The 13532-nt window shown below is 35.4% G+C and overlaps 1 protein-coding gene across 1 annotated transcript in view; it reads right to left on the reverse strand.

The window, feature by feature from the left end:
- The window catches only part of LOC128159943 (uncharacterized), a 34174-nt gene extending 20654 nt beyond the window's left edge, over positions 1–13520 (reverse strand). Inside the window, exon 1 of the mRNA XM_052823180.1 lies at positions 13407–13520. The gene's annotated coding sequence lies outside the window, so the exon portion shown is untranslated. The remainder of the gene's footprint in view (positions 1–13406) is intronic.
- Positions 13521–13532: the final 12 nt, after the last annotated feature.

The following is a 13532-nucleotide window of genomic DNA, read 5'->3' on the forward strand; positions in this document are numbered from 1 at the left end:
GTGTAGATTCAAGTTTGTTCAAATCATGTTCCCCAGGGGTAGGGTGGGGCCACAATAAGGGGATAATGTTTTACATAGGAATACATAGAGAAAATCTTTAAAAATCTTCTTCTCAAAAACTATCGGGCCAGAAAAGCTCAAATTAAAATGGAAGCATTCTCATGTAGTGTAGATTCAAGTTTGTTCAAATTATGTTCCCCGGGTGTAGGGTGGGGCCACAATAGGGGGATCATGTTTTACATAGGAATATATACAGAAAATCTTTAAAAATGTTCTTCTCAAAAACTATTGGGCCAGAAAAGCTCAAATTAAATTGAAAGCATCCTCAGGTAGTGTAGATTCAAGTCTGTTCAAATCATAGTCCCTTGGGGCTGGGTGGGGCCTCAATGGGGGGATCAAGTTTTACATAGGAATATATAGAGGAAATCTTTAAAAATCTTCTTCTCAAAAACTGTTAGGACAGGTAAGCCCAAATTATAATGGAAGCATCCTTAGGCATTGTAGATTCAAGTTTGTTTAAATCATAGTCCTTGGTGGTATGCCGGGGCCACAATGGGGGAATGGATTTTTACATAAGAATATATAGAGAAAATCTTTAAAAATCTTCTTCTCAAAAACAATTAGGTCAGTAAAGCTCAAATTAAAATGGAATCTTCCTCAGGTAGTGAAGATTCAAGTTTGTTTAAATCATGGTCCCTGTGGGTAGGGTGGGGCCTCAATGGGGGTATCAAGTTTTCCATTGGAATATATAGAGAAAATCTTTAAAAATCTTCTTCTCAAAATCTATTAGGTCAGGAAAGCTCAAATTAAAATGGAAGCATCCTCAGGTAGTGTAGATTCAAGTTTGTTCAAATCATCTTCCTGTGGGTAGGGTGAGGCCACAATAGGGGGATCAAGTTTTCCATAGGAATATATAGATAAAATCTTAAAAAAATCTTCTTCTCAAAAACTATCGGGCCAGAAAAGCTCAAATTATAATGGAAGCATTCTCATGTAGTGTAGATTCAAGTTTGTTCAAATCATGTTCCCCGGGTGTAGGGTGGGGCCACAATAGTGGGATCAAGTTTTACATAGGAATATATAGATAAAATCTTAAAAAATCTTCTTCTCAAAAACTGTTAAGCCAGAAAAGCTCAAATTATAATGGAAGCATTCTCATGTAGTGTAGATTCACGTTTGTTCAAATCATGTTCCACGGGTGTAGGGTGGGACCACAGTAGAAGGATCAAGTTTTCCATAGGAATATATAGAGAAAATCTTTAAAAAATCTTCTTCTCAAAAATTATTAAGCCAGAAAAGCTCAAATTATAATAGAAGCATTCTCAGATAGTGTAGATTCAAGTTTGTTCAAATCATATTCCCCGGGGGTAGGGTGGGGTCACAATGGGGGGGGGTCATGTTTTACATAGGAATATATAGAGAAAATCTTTAAAAATGTTCTTCTCAAAAACTCTCGGGCCAGAAAAGCTCAAATTGAATTGGAAGCATCCTCAGGTAGTGTAGATTCAAGTCTGTTCAAATCACAGTCCCTTGGGGCTGGGTGGGGCCTCAATGGGGATCAAGTTTTACATAGGAATATATAGAGGAAATCTTTAAAAATCTTCTTCTCAAACACTGTTAGGACAGGTAAGCCCAAATTATAATGGAAGCATCCTTAGGCATTGTAGATTCAAGTTTGTTCAAATCATAGTCCCTGGTGGTATGCCGGGGCCACAATGGGGGAATGGATTTTTACATAGGAATATATAGAGAAAATCTTTAAAAATCTTCTTCTCAAAAACTATTAGGTCAGGAAAGCTCAAATTAAAATGGAAGCATCCTCAGGTAGTGAAGATTCAAGTTTGTTCAAATCATGGTCCCTGTGGGTAGGGTGGGGCCTCAATGGGGGGGATAGAGTTTTCCATAGGAATATATAGAGAAAATCTTTAAAAATCTTCTTCTCAAAATATATTAGGTCAGGAAAGCTCAAAATAAAATGGAAGCATCCTCAGGTAGTGTAGATTCAAGGTTGTTCAAATCATGTTCCTGTGGGTAGGGTGAGGCCACAATAGGGGGATCAAGTTTTACATAGGAATATATAGAGAAAATCTTAAAAAATCTTCTTCTCAAAAACTATTAAGCCAGAAAAGCTCAAATTAAAATGGAAGCATCCTCAGGTAGTGTAGATTCAAGTTTGTTCAAATCATGTTCCCCAGGGGTAGGGTGGGACCAAAATAGGGGGATAATGTTTTACATAGGAATATATAGAGAAAAACCTTTAAAATCTTCTTCTCAAAAACTATTGGGCCAGAAAAGCTCAAATTATAATAGAAGCATTCTCAGGTAGTGTAGATTCAAGTTTGTTCAAATCATGTTCCCCGGGGGTAGGGTGGGGTCACAATAGGGGGGGGTCATGTTTTACATAGGAATATATAGAGAAAATCTTTAAAAATGTTCTTCTCAAAAACTATCGGGCCAGAAAAGCTCAAATTAAAATGGAAGCATCCTCAGGTAGTGTAGATTCAAGTTTGTCCAAATCATTTTCCCCGGGGGTAGGGTGGGACCACAATAGGGAGATACTGTTTTACATAGGAATATATAGAGGAAATCTTTAAAAATCTTCTTCTCAAAAACTGTTAGGACAGGTAAGCCCAAATTATAATGGAAGCATCCTTAGGCATTGTAGATTCAAGTTTGTTCAAATCATAGTCCCTGGTGGTATGCCGGGGCCACAATGGGGGAATGGATTTTTACATAGGAATATATAGAGAAAATCTTTTAAAATCTTCTTCTCAAAAACTATTAGGTCAGGAAAGCTCAAATTGAAACGGAAGCATCCTCAGGTAGTGAAGATTCAAGTTTGTTCAAATCATGGTCCCTGTGGGTAGGGTGGGGCCTCAATGGGGGGATCAAGTTTTCCATAGGAATATATAGAGAAAATCTTTAAAAATCTTCTTCTCAAAATCTATTAGGTCAGGAAAGCTCAAATTAAAATGGAAGCATTCTCAGGTAGTGAAGATTCAAGTTTGTTCAAATCATGGTCCCTGTGGGCAGGGTGGGGCCTCAATGGGGGGATCAAGTTTTACATAGGAATATATAGAGAAAATCTTAAAAACTCTTCTTCTCAAAAACTATTCAGCCAGAAAAGCTCAAATTATAATGGAAGTATTCTAATGTAGTGTAGATTCAAGTTTGTTCATATCATGTTCTCCGGGTGTAGGGTGGGGCCACAATAGGGGGATCAAGTTTTACATAGGAATATATAGAGAAAATCTTAAAAAATCTTCTTCTCAAAAACTATTAAGCCAAAAAAGCTCAAATTATAGTGGAAGCATTCTCATGTAGTGTAGATTCAAGTTTGTTCAAATCATGTTCCCCGGGTGTAAGGTGGGGCAACAATGGGGGGATCAAGTTTTCCATAGGAATATATAGAGAAAATCTTTAAAAAATCTTCTTCTCAAAAATTATTAAGCCAGAAAAGCTCAAATTAAAATGGAAGCATTCTCAGGTAGTGTAGATTGAAGTTTGTTCAAATCATGTTCCCCGGGGGTAGGGTGGGACCACAATAGGGGGATACTGTTTGACATCGGAATATATAGAAAAAATCTTTAAAAATCTTCTTCTCAAAATCTATTAGGTCAGGAAAGCTCAAATTAAAATGGAAGCATCCTCAGGTAGTGTAGATTCAAGTTTGTTCAAATCATCTTCCTGTGGGTAGGGTGAGGCCACAATAGGGGGATCAAGTTTAACATAGGAATATATAGATAAAATCTTAAAAAAATCTTCTTCTCAAAAACTATTAAGCCAGAAAAGCTCAAATTATAATGGAAGCATTCTCATGTAGTGTAGATTCAAGTTTGTTCAAATCATGTTCCCCGGGTGTAGGGTGGGGCCACAATAGTGGGATCAAGTTTTACATAGGAATATATAGATAAAATCTTAAAAAATCTTCTTTTCAAAAACTATTAAGCCAGAAAAGCTCAAATTATAATGGAAGCATTCTCATGTAGTGTAGATTCAAGTTTGTTCAAATCATGTTCCACGGGTGTAGGGTGGGACCACAATAGAAGGATCAAGTTTTCCATCGGAATATATAGAAAAAATCTTTAAAAAATCTTCTTCTCAAAAATTATTAAGCCAGAAAAGCTCAAATTAAAATGGAAGCATTCTCAGGTAGTGTAGATTCAATTTTGTTCAAATCATGTTCCCCGGGGGTAGGGTGGGACCACAATAGGGAATAATGTTTTACATAGGAATATATAGAGAAAATATTTAAAATCTTCTTCTCAAAAACTATTGGGCCAGAAAAGCTCAAATTATAATAGAAGCATTCTCAGGTAGTGTAGATTCAAGTTTGTTCAAATCATGTTCCCCGGGGGTAGGGTGGGGTCACAATAGGGGGGGGTCATGTTTTACATAGGAATATATAGAGAAAATCTTTAAAAATGTTCTTCTCAAAAACTATCGGGCCAGAAAAGCTCAAATTAAAATGGAAGCATCCTCAGGTAGTGTAGATTCAAGTCTGTTCAAATCATAGTCCCTTGGGGCTGGGTGGGGCCTCAATGGGGGATCAAGTTTTACATAGGAATATATAGAGGAAATCTTTAAAAATCTTCTTCTCAAAAACTGTTAGGACAGTAAAGCCCAAATTATAATGGAAGCATCCTTAGGCATTGTAGATTCAAGTTTGTTCAAATCATAGTCCCTGTAGGTATGCCGATGCCACAATGGGGGAATGGATTTTTACATAGGAGTATATAGAGAAAATCTTTAAAAATCTTCTTCTTAAAAACTATTAGGTCAGGAAAGCTCAAATTAAAATGGAAGCATCCTCAGGTAGTGAAGATTCAAGTTTGTTCAAATCATGGTCCCTGTGGGTAGGGTGGGGCCTCAATGGGGGGATCAAGTTTTCCATAGGAATATATAGAGACAATCTTTAAAAATTTTCTTCTCAAAATCTATTAGGTCAGGAAAGCTCAAATCAAAATGGAAGCATCCTCAGGTAGTGTAGATTCAAGGTTGTTCAAATCATGTTCCTGTGGGTAGGGTGAGGCCACAATAGGGGGATCAAGTTTTACATAGGAATATATAGAGAAAATCTTAAAAAATCTTCTTCTCAAAAACTATTAAGCCAGAAAAGCTCAAATTAAAATGGAAGCATCCTCAGGTAGTGTAGATTCAAGTTTGTTCCAATCATGTTCCCCGGGGGTAGGGTGGGACCACAATAGGGGGATAATGTTTTACATAGGAATATATAGAGAACATCTTTAAAATCTTCTTCTCAAAAACTATTGGGCCAGAAAAGCTCAAATTATAATAGAAGCATTCTCAGGTAGTGTAGATTCAAGTTTGTTCAAATCATGTTCCCCGGGGGTAGGGTGGGGTCACAATAGGGGGGGGGGGTCATGTTTTACATAGGAATATATAGAGAAAATCTTTAAAAATGTTCTTCTCAAAAACTATCGGGCCAGAAAAGCTCAAATTAAAATAGAAGCATCCTCAGGTAGTGTAGATTCAAGTTTGTCCAAATCATTTTCCCCGGGGGTTGGGTGGGACCACAATAGGGGGATACTGTTTTACATAGGAAAATATAGAGGAAATCTTTAAAAATCTTCTTCTCAAAAACTGTTAGGACAGGTAAGCCCAAATTATAATGGAAGCATCCTTAGGCATTGTAGATTCAAGTTTGTTCAAATCATAGTCCCTGGTGGTATGCCGGGGCCACAATGGGGGAATGGATTTTTACATAGGAATATATAGAGAAAATCTTTTAAAATCTTCTTCTCAAAAACTATTAGGTCAGGAAAGCTCAAATTAAAATGGAAGCATCCTCAGGTAGTGAAGATTCAAGTTTGTTCAAATCATGGTCCCTGTGGGTAGGGTGGGGCCTAAATGGGGGGATCAAGTTTTCCATAGGCATATATAGAGAAAATCTTTAAAAATCTTCTTCTCAAAATCTATTAGGTCAGGAAAGCTCAAATTAAAATGGAAGCATCCTCAGGTAGTGTAGATTCAAGTTTGTTCAAATCATATTCCTGTGGGTAGGGTGAGGCCACAATAGGGGGATCAAGTTTTACATAGGAATATATAGAGAAAATCTTAAAAAATCTTCTTCTCAAAAACTATTAAGCCAGAAAAGCTAAAATTTAATGGAAGCAATCTCATGTAGTGTAGATTCAAGTTTGTTCATATCATGTTCCCCGGGTGTAGGGTGGGGCCACAATAGGGGGATCAAGTTTTACATAGGAATATATAGATAAAATCATAAAAAATCTTCTTCTCAAAAACTATTAAGCCAGAAAAGCTCAAATTATAATGGAAGCAATCTCATGTAGTGTAGATTCAAGTTTGTTCAAATCATGTTCCCCGGGTGTAGGGTGGGGCAACAATGGGGGGATCAAGTTTTCCATAGGAATATATAGAGAAAATCTTTAAAAAATCTTCTTCTCAAAAATTATTAAGCCAGAAAAGCTCAAATTAAAATGGAAGCATTCTCAGGTAGTGTAGATTCAAGTTTGTTCAAATCATGTTCCCCGGGGGTAGGATGGGTACACAATAGGGGGATACTGTTTGACATAGGAATATATAGAAAAAATCTTTAAAAATCTTCTTCTCAAAAACTATTGGGCCAGAAAAGCTCAAATTATAATAAAAGCATTCTCAGGTAGTGTAGATTCAAGTTTGTTCAAATCATGTTCACCGGGGGTAGGGTGGGGTCACAATAGGGGGGGTCATGTTTTACATAGGAATATATAGAGAAAATCTTTAAAAATGTTCTTCTCAAAAACTATCGGGCCAGAAAAGGTCAAATTAAAATGGAAGCATCCTCAGGTAGTGTAGATTCAAGTCTGTTCAAATCATAGTCCCTGTGGGCTGGGTGGGGCCTTAATGGGGGGATCAAGTTTTACATAGGAATATATAGAGGAAATCTTTAAAAATCTTCTCAAAAACTGCTAGGACAGGTAAGCCCAAATTATAATGGAAGCATCCTTAGGCATTGTAGATTCAAGTTTGTTCAAATCATAGTCCCTGGTGGTATGCCGGGGCCACAATGGGGGAATGGATTTTTACATAGGAATATATAGAGAAAATTTTTTAAAATCTTCTTCTCAAAAACTATTAGGTCAGGAAAGCTCAAATTAAAATGGAAGCATCCTCAGGTAGTGAAGATTCAAGTTTGTTCAAATCATGGTCCCTGTGGGTAGGGTGGGGCCTCAATGGGGGGATCAAGTTTTCCATAGGCATATATAGAGAAAATCTTTAAAAATCTTCTTCTCAAAATCTATTAGGTCAGGAAAGCTCAAATTAAAATGGAAGCATCCTCAGGTAGTGTAGATTCAAGTTTGTTCAAATCATATTCCTGTGGGTAGGATGAGGCCACAATAGGGGGATCAAGTTTTACATAGGAATATATAGAGAAAATCTTAAAAAATCTTCTTCTCAAAAACTATTAAGCCAGAAAAGCTAAAATTTAATGGAAGCAATCTCATGTAGTGTAGATTCAAGTTTGTTCATATCATGTTCCCCGGGTGTAGGGTGGGGCCACAATAGGGGGATCAAGTTTTACATAGGAATATATAGATAAAATCATAAAAAATCTTCTTCTCAAAAACTATTAAGCCAGAAAAGCTCAAATTATAATGGAAGCAATCTCATGTAGTGTAGATTCAAGTTTGTTCAAATCATGTTCCCCGGGTGTAGGGTGGGGCAACAATGGGGGGATCAAGTTTTCCATAGGAATATATAGAGAAAATCTTTAAAAAATCTTCTTCTCAAAAATTATTAAGCCAGAAAAGCTCAAATTAAAATGGAAGCATTCTCAGGTAGTGTAGATTCAAGTTTGTTCAAATCATGTTCCCCGGGGGTAGGGTGGGTACACAATAGGGGGATACTGTTTGACATAGGAATATATAGAAAAAATCTTTAAAAATCTTCTTCTCAAAAACTATTGGGCCAGAAAAGCTCAAATTATAATAGAAGCATTCTCAGGTAGTGTAGATTCAAGTTTGTTCAAATCATGTTCCCCGGGGGTAGGGTGGGGTCACAATAGGGGGGGTCATGTTTTACATAGGAATATATAGAGAAAATCTTTAAAAATGTTCTTCTCAAAAACTATCGGGCCAGAAAAGCTCAAATTAAAATGGAAGCATCCTCAGGTAGTGTAGATTCAAGTCTGTTCAAATCATAGTCCCTGTGGGCTGGGTGGGGCCTTAATGGGGGGATCAAGTTTTACATAGGAATATATAGAGGAAATCTTTAAAAATCTTCTTCTCAAAAACTGCTAGGACAGGTAAGCCCAAATTATAATGGAAGCATCCTTAGGCATTGTAGATTCAAGTTTGTTCAAATCATAGTCCCTGGTGGTATGCCGGGGCCACAATGGGGGAATGGATTTTTACATAGGAATATATAGAGAAAATCTTTAAAAATCTTCTCAAAAACTATAAGGTCAGGAAAGCTCAAATTAAAATGGAAGCATCCTCAGGTAGTGAAGATTCAAGTTTGTTCAAATCATGGTCCCTGTGGGTAGGGTGAGGCCACAATAGGGGGATCAAGTTTTACATATGAATATATAGATAAAATCTTAAAAAATCTTCTTCTCAAAAACTATTAAACCAGAAAAGCTCAAATTAAAATGGAAGCATTCTCAGGTAGTGTAGATTCAAGTTTGTTCAAATCATGTTCCCCGGGGGTAGGGTGGGACCACAATAGGGGAATCGTGTTTTACATAGGAATAAATAGAGAAAATCTTCTCAAAAACTATCGGGCCAGAAAAGCTCAAATTAAAATGGAAGCATCCTCAGGTAGTGTAGATTCATGTCTGTTCAAATCATGTTCCCCGGGGGTAGGGTGGGGCTTCAATGGGGGTATCAAGTTTTACATAGGAATATATAGAGAAAATCTTTAAAAATCTTCTTCTCAAAAACTGTTAGGACGGGAAAGCCCAAATTATCATGGAAGGATCCTTAGGTATTGTAGATTCAAGTTTGTTTAAATCATAGTCCCTGGTGGTAGGGTGGGGCCACAATGGGGGAATGGATTTTTACATAGGAATATAGAGAGAAAATCTTTGAAAATCTTTTTCTCAAAACTATTAGGCCAGAAAAGCTCAAATTAAAATGGAAGCATCCTCGGGTAGTGAAGATCCAAGTTTGTTCAAATCATGGTCCCTGGGGATAGGGTGGGACCACAATAGGGGGATCAAGTTTTACATAGGAATATATAGAGAAAATCTTCGTCTGATGAAACCCCGATTCCATAACGAAAAGTGGTGCCACAAAATGGGTGGGGGGCGCTATTTAGGAATAGAGAACAATCTTCTTACATGTACAACAACAAAATGGGCTTGGTATTTACCAAAAATAAAGAGGTGGATAAAAATTGGCAGATTTTCAATTTTTTACTGTACTTAGTTGTCAAGATATTTTGATACTGTTATGCTAATTTCATCAGAATTAAGGCAATTGTTGCTCAGGTGAGCGATGTGGCCCCTGGGCCTCTTGTTTATATGATGCTAGAGATAAGACCGCCCTAATACCATATAGGCTTAATTGCTTCTCCGCCGAAAAAAAAATTAGGTAAACCTCTGGCTTTAAGTCCACTACGTGCTAAGTTGGAAAATTTGCAAATACTTGTCTTAGATGAAGTATCCATGGTTTACAAGAAATTTTTGTATTACATACATGAAATGTTGATACAAATTAAAAGAAATAAGTGTCCTTTTGGTGGTGTATCAGTTCTTGCCGTTGGGGACTTTTATCAACTGCCACATGTGAAGCAAAGTAAAGCTGAAAGATTGTACAAAGAAAATGCTAGTTTTTCTTGTGACTTTTGGAATGAGTATTTCAAACTTGTAGAATTAGATGAAATAATGCGTCAAAAAGAAGATCTACCCTTTGCTAATAACCTCAATTCGTTTAGTACATATGTACTAGAACTTTTATTTAGGAATTAGGAGAACCGGTTTTTCATATGCTGAAACGATGTATTCGAGTAGGAAATGAAAATGTTTTACATGTGTTTGCAACAAACAATGCGGTGAATGAATAATATTTAAAGATGATTAAGGGTACTTGCACAGATTTACGAGAAATATTGGCAAACGATTTCGAAAGGGACAAAACAAGTGGAAATATGTCTTTGAGGGAAAAGCCGTGTGTACGACACAAAAGCGATGATATGTCCAACTGCTAGTATTATCTGTTAAGGTAGCAAGGGACAGTTTCGGATAAAGTACCCGTCAATATTTTTGTAAAATTGAGAATTGCTGTACTTGAAGGCTTATGAGTGTTGCTAAAATTCATAAAATGATTTTTAATGATTACCATTAGTTAGAGGGATGTCCCTTGTTGAAATTAATATGCAATATGTAGGCCCCATATGTTAGGTACATGAGAATCAGAGGTAAAATGCGAAACCTGCGGCTATGACCGTTGTGTTGACTTTACACAGTGAAATTGCAAGTTACAGACGGGAGGGTAAATAATACGAAAAGTAGGTGGATGGGACATTGTAAACTATACACCGGTAAGTTTCTGACACTTGATGGTGCAACATGCAAATGGTACGGAAGGACAACCCTTTGCAGGGAATTGGCTGGGGGAGGTCTAAAAAGCTGAACAATCATAAAATAATGAGCAAAATATGAATGGGTCAAAATCTATCTTGATGACAATTAATAGGCTTAAGTTAATTATTAGATAAGAATTAATACTTTAAAACAGTTTTGATTAATTGAATCATTTAAATAATAAATTTGCAGCAATTTTGCTGTCTGATTTCATGAAATAACATTTCATGAAGCACCCTGACTTATATAACCCATTTTTTTAAAAACAGCATATGTTTCTTTTAAATGAAATTAACATGTAGACAAATGCAGTTATCAAAGATAACAATATGTCAATCATGTTTTGCTCCTTCCTATTCTAAAGTGATATTTTAGATATATTTACAATATTAATTTATTAATTAATTCAATAAGCCACCCCCGCTTACAATGGTCTCCATAACAATTATATGTAGGATATGTAGGATATGTAAATGTACATTTGACCTTGAAATAACATCTGCTTTAATAATTACTCTTCAAATGAACAAGAAACAACGTAAACATATTTTACCCTTTTATTGTATACATGTATATGCATCAAAAATGTAGAAAAACATGTAGAATTTGAACATTTTTCATGGAATTCTCATCCGTCCCCAGGTACCCCGAAGTGTTTGAATTTCATTTTGATTAATAGAAGACAAGACACTTTGCTACTATTTAAGCAAAGTTAAAAGGAGACTAGAAACCAGAATAGATAAGATATTCACTAAATATGATTATAAGCTTACTTCTTCATGAAAACAAGAAATCACATGTAAGGCGGCATGTCTTTTTTGTGAATAAAAATGCTACAAATCACCCATTTAACAAAAAAGATCAATTTTCAATATAAGTGATGGTTGTTTTCAAATATGTGTGAGAAATGACTCAAGGGAATTGCCACAATAAATTCTATAAAATGTAATATCTGTACTATCTATTGTGAATTCTTTAATATAAGCTCCACAAAATAAATAATGCCACAAATTAAATCGGTACGTAATTATAAAGAATGATTGAATTTATCTATAAAGCACTATGCTGATAAATGAATTTGGGAACCGGTTTAAAACATCAATATTTACACCATAAAATTAAAAAAAAACAACCCTTGGTCAACTTTTGCGGTAATTTAATTAATTTTTGCAGTCTTGATACAAAGTAAAACGTCATAGCTGGCATTTAGGAGCGCGTAAGAGTAGGCGGGACATCAAATCGGACAATAAAACGCTTCATTTATATGCTGCAACCCCTGGTTCAACCTGTTCAAATGTAACACCAAATAGTGTTGACACTTAACGCATCGCTATATCGGCCAAAATGTATAATCTACGGGAGATTTGGGATAACTAACTGGGAAAACTACTGCAATACCTGTAATTATATACAATACATACGATTCAAGCTAATCGTTGAAATCCGCACTTAAAAGATAACGTAGAATAGAAATTTACCAGCTTTTGTGTTAAAGAAAACATATCTTTCAGGATTAAAATTATATCCATGCATGGAATAACGAATGCATACACTTTAAATTTTCAAAGTATAGTTATTATTCATATAGTATTATTCTGTCCACATACGATACAGAATTACTTCCTTTTACAAAGTAAACTATTTTCATTAGGCCGAATTGAAAAAAAAAATAAAAAATGAATCTCTTGGTAAAACCCTAATTCAGATGATATGAAGAATTACTTTCTTTAGTTATGACCAAATGAAACAAAATACTACAACGCATTCTTTAAAAAATAGCTTATTAATATTTGATATTATTTGGAACTTAATTTCAAATATTCTTAATAACCCTTTCAGTACAATTTAAAGACAAAGGTAAACTTATTAGGATAATCATTCATACGGGTTTCTACGAAGCAACCATCTAAATAGCCAATGAAATCGCTTCAGTCGAAATCTTGGCTTATAGTTCGAATATTGATATCTTCATTACTGATGAACCGATGAACCTAAACTACCACTCATGTACGAAACAGTCATCGTGAAGTGCATGTGCCTATTGACGACCAAGTACTAGTATTAGCTAGATTTGTAGATTTGTAAAAAAATAATGCTATCAAACTATCTTACGGAAAGATATGATTTACAATTTTGGTTGGCAAAACTTATCTTGGTAAAAAAAGACGAATGAGAAATCGTTCTGTAAAAGATAAAGCAATCACATGATTTTGAAACTTGTTTATTAAAACTTATGTTTTTACATACTTTAAAGTTCTCTTCGTCGAGTGGGATGTTTTAAATCAGTTATAGAGCACGTGGATAGTAGAGAAGCGGTTTTTCAAGTTTATTTTTCATTATATTGACGATTGTATTAACTTTATTTTAACTCACGCAGCTTCGACAGAAGACCTACTCGTTGCTTGGCAACGAGCTCTGTTTTAGTTATAGATCTAATTTACTATTAAGTTTCAGCGTTTAAAACCCTTAAAACTAAAAAAACCTCTTGAATACGGGATAGGGTAAAAATGCATATGCATGCTTTGAAATAAGGCATATGTTTTAGAGCAAACAAAGGGTGACATCCCTGCTGTTTACAAACAACTCAACTTTGAAACGTCATACGTCGCAATTTCTTTCTCTGAAAACCGATTGAATATGCTTTAAATTTATATTTTCAGCTATTGACGACGAAAAATATTTGGAATTTGTTATGAATTTACCAATGTAGCAACCACTGTATATTGCTATGTAGCCAAACAACCATAAAAAATGGTCATATAAATGATCGTTCTATAAACAAAATAAAGCAACATACTTTAACATACCGGTAATTATGAAGTAAGAATAACATATAAAATGAATGTCATATACTTACTTCCACCAACATGTGGGGTAAACAGAAAGCTATGTCAAAACTCGTTATGTGTCTGCCCTTTTATAATGTACGTGTTGTTGTTTGCTTACACGATTGTCATCTATTGCCAGTTCCTCTTAATCTTAT

The sequence above is a fragment of the Crassostrea angulata genome, chromosome 8 (assembly GCF_025612915.1).
Source record: "Crassostrea angulata isolate pt1a10 chromosome 8, ASM2561291v2, whole genome shotgun sequence".
Taxonomy (NCBI): Eukaryota; Metazoa; Mollusca; class Bivalvia; order Ostreida; family Ostreidae; genus Magallana; species Magallana angulata.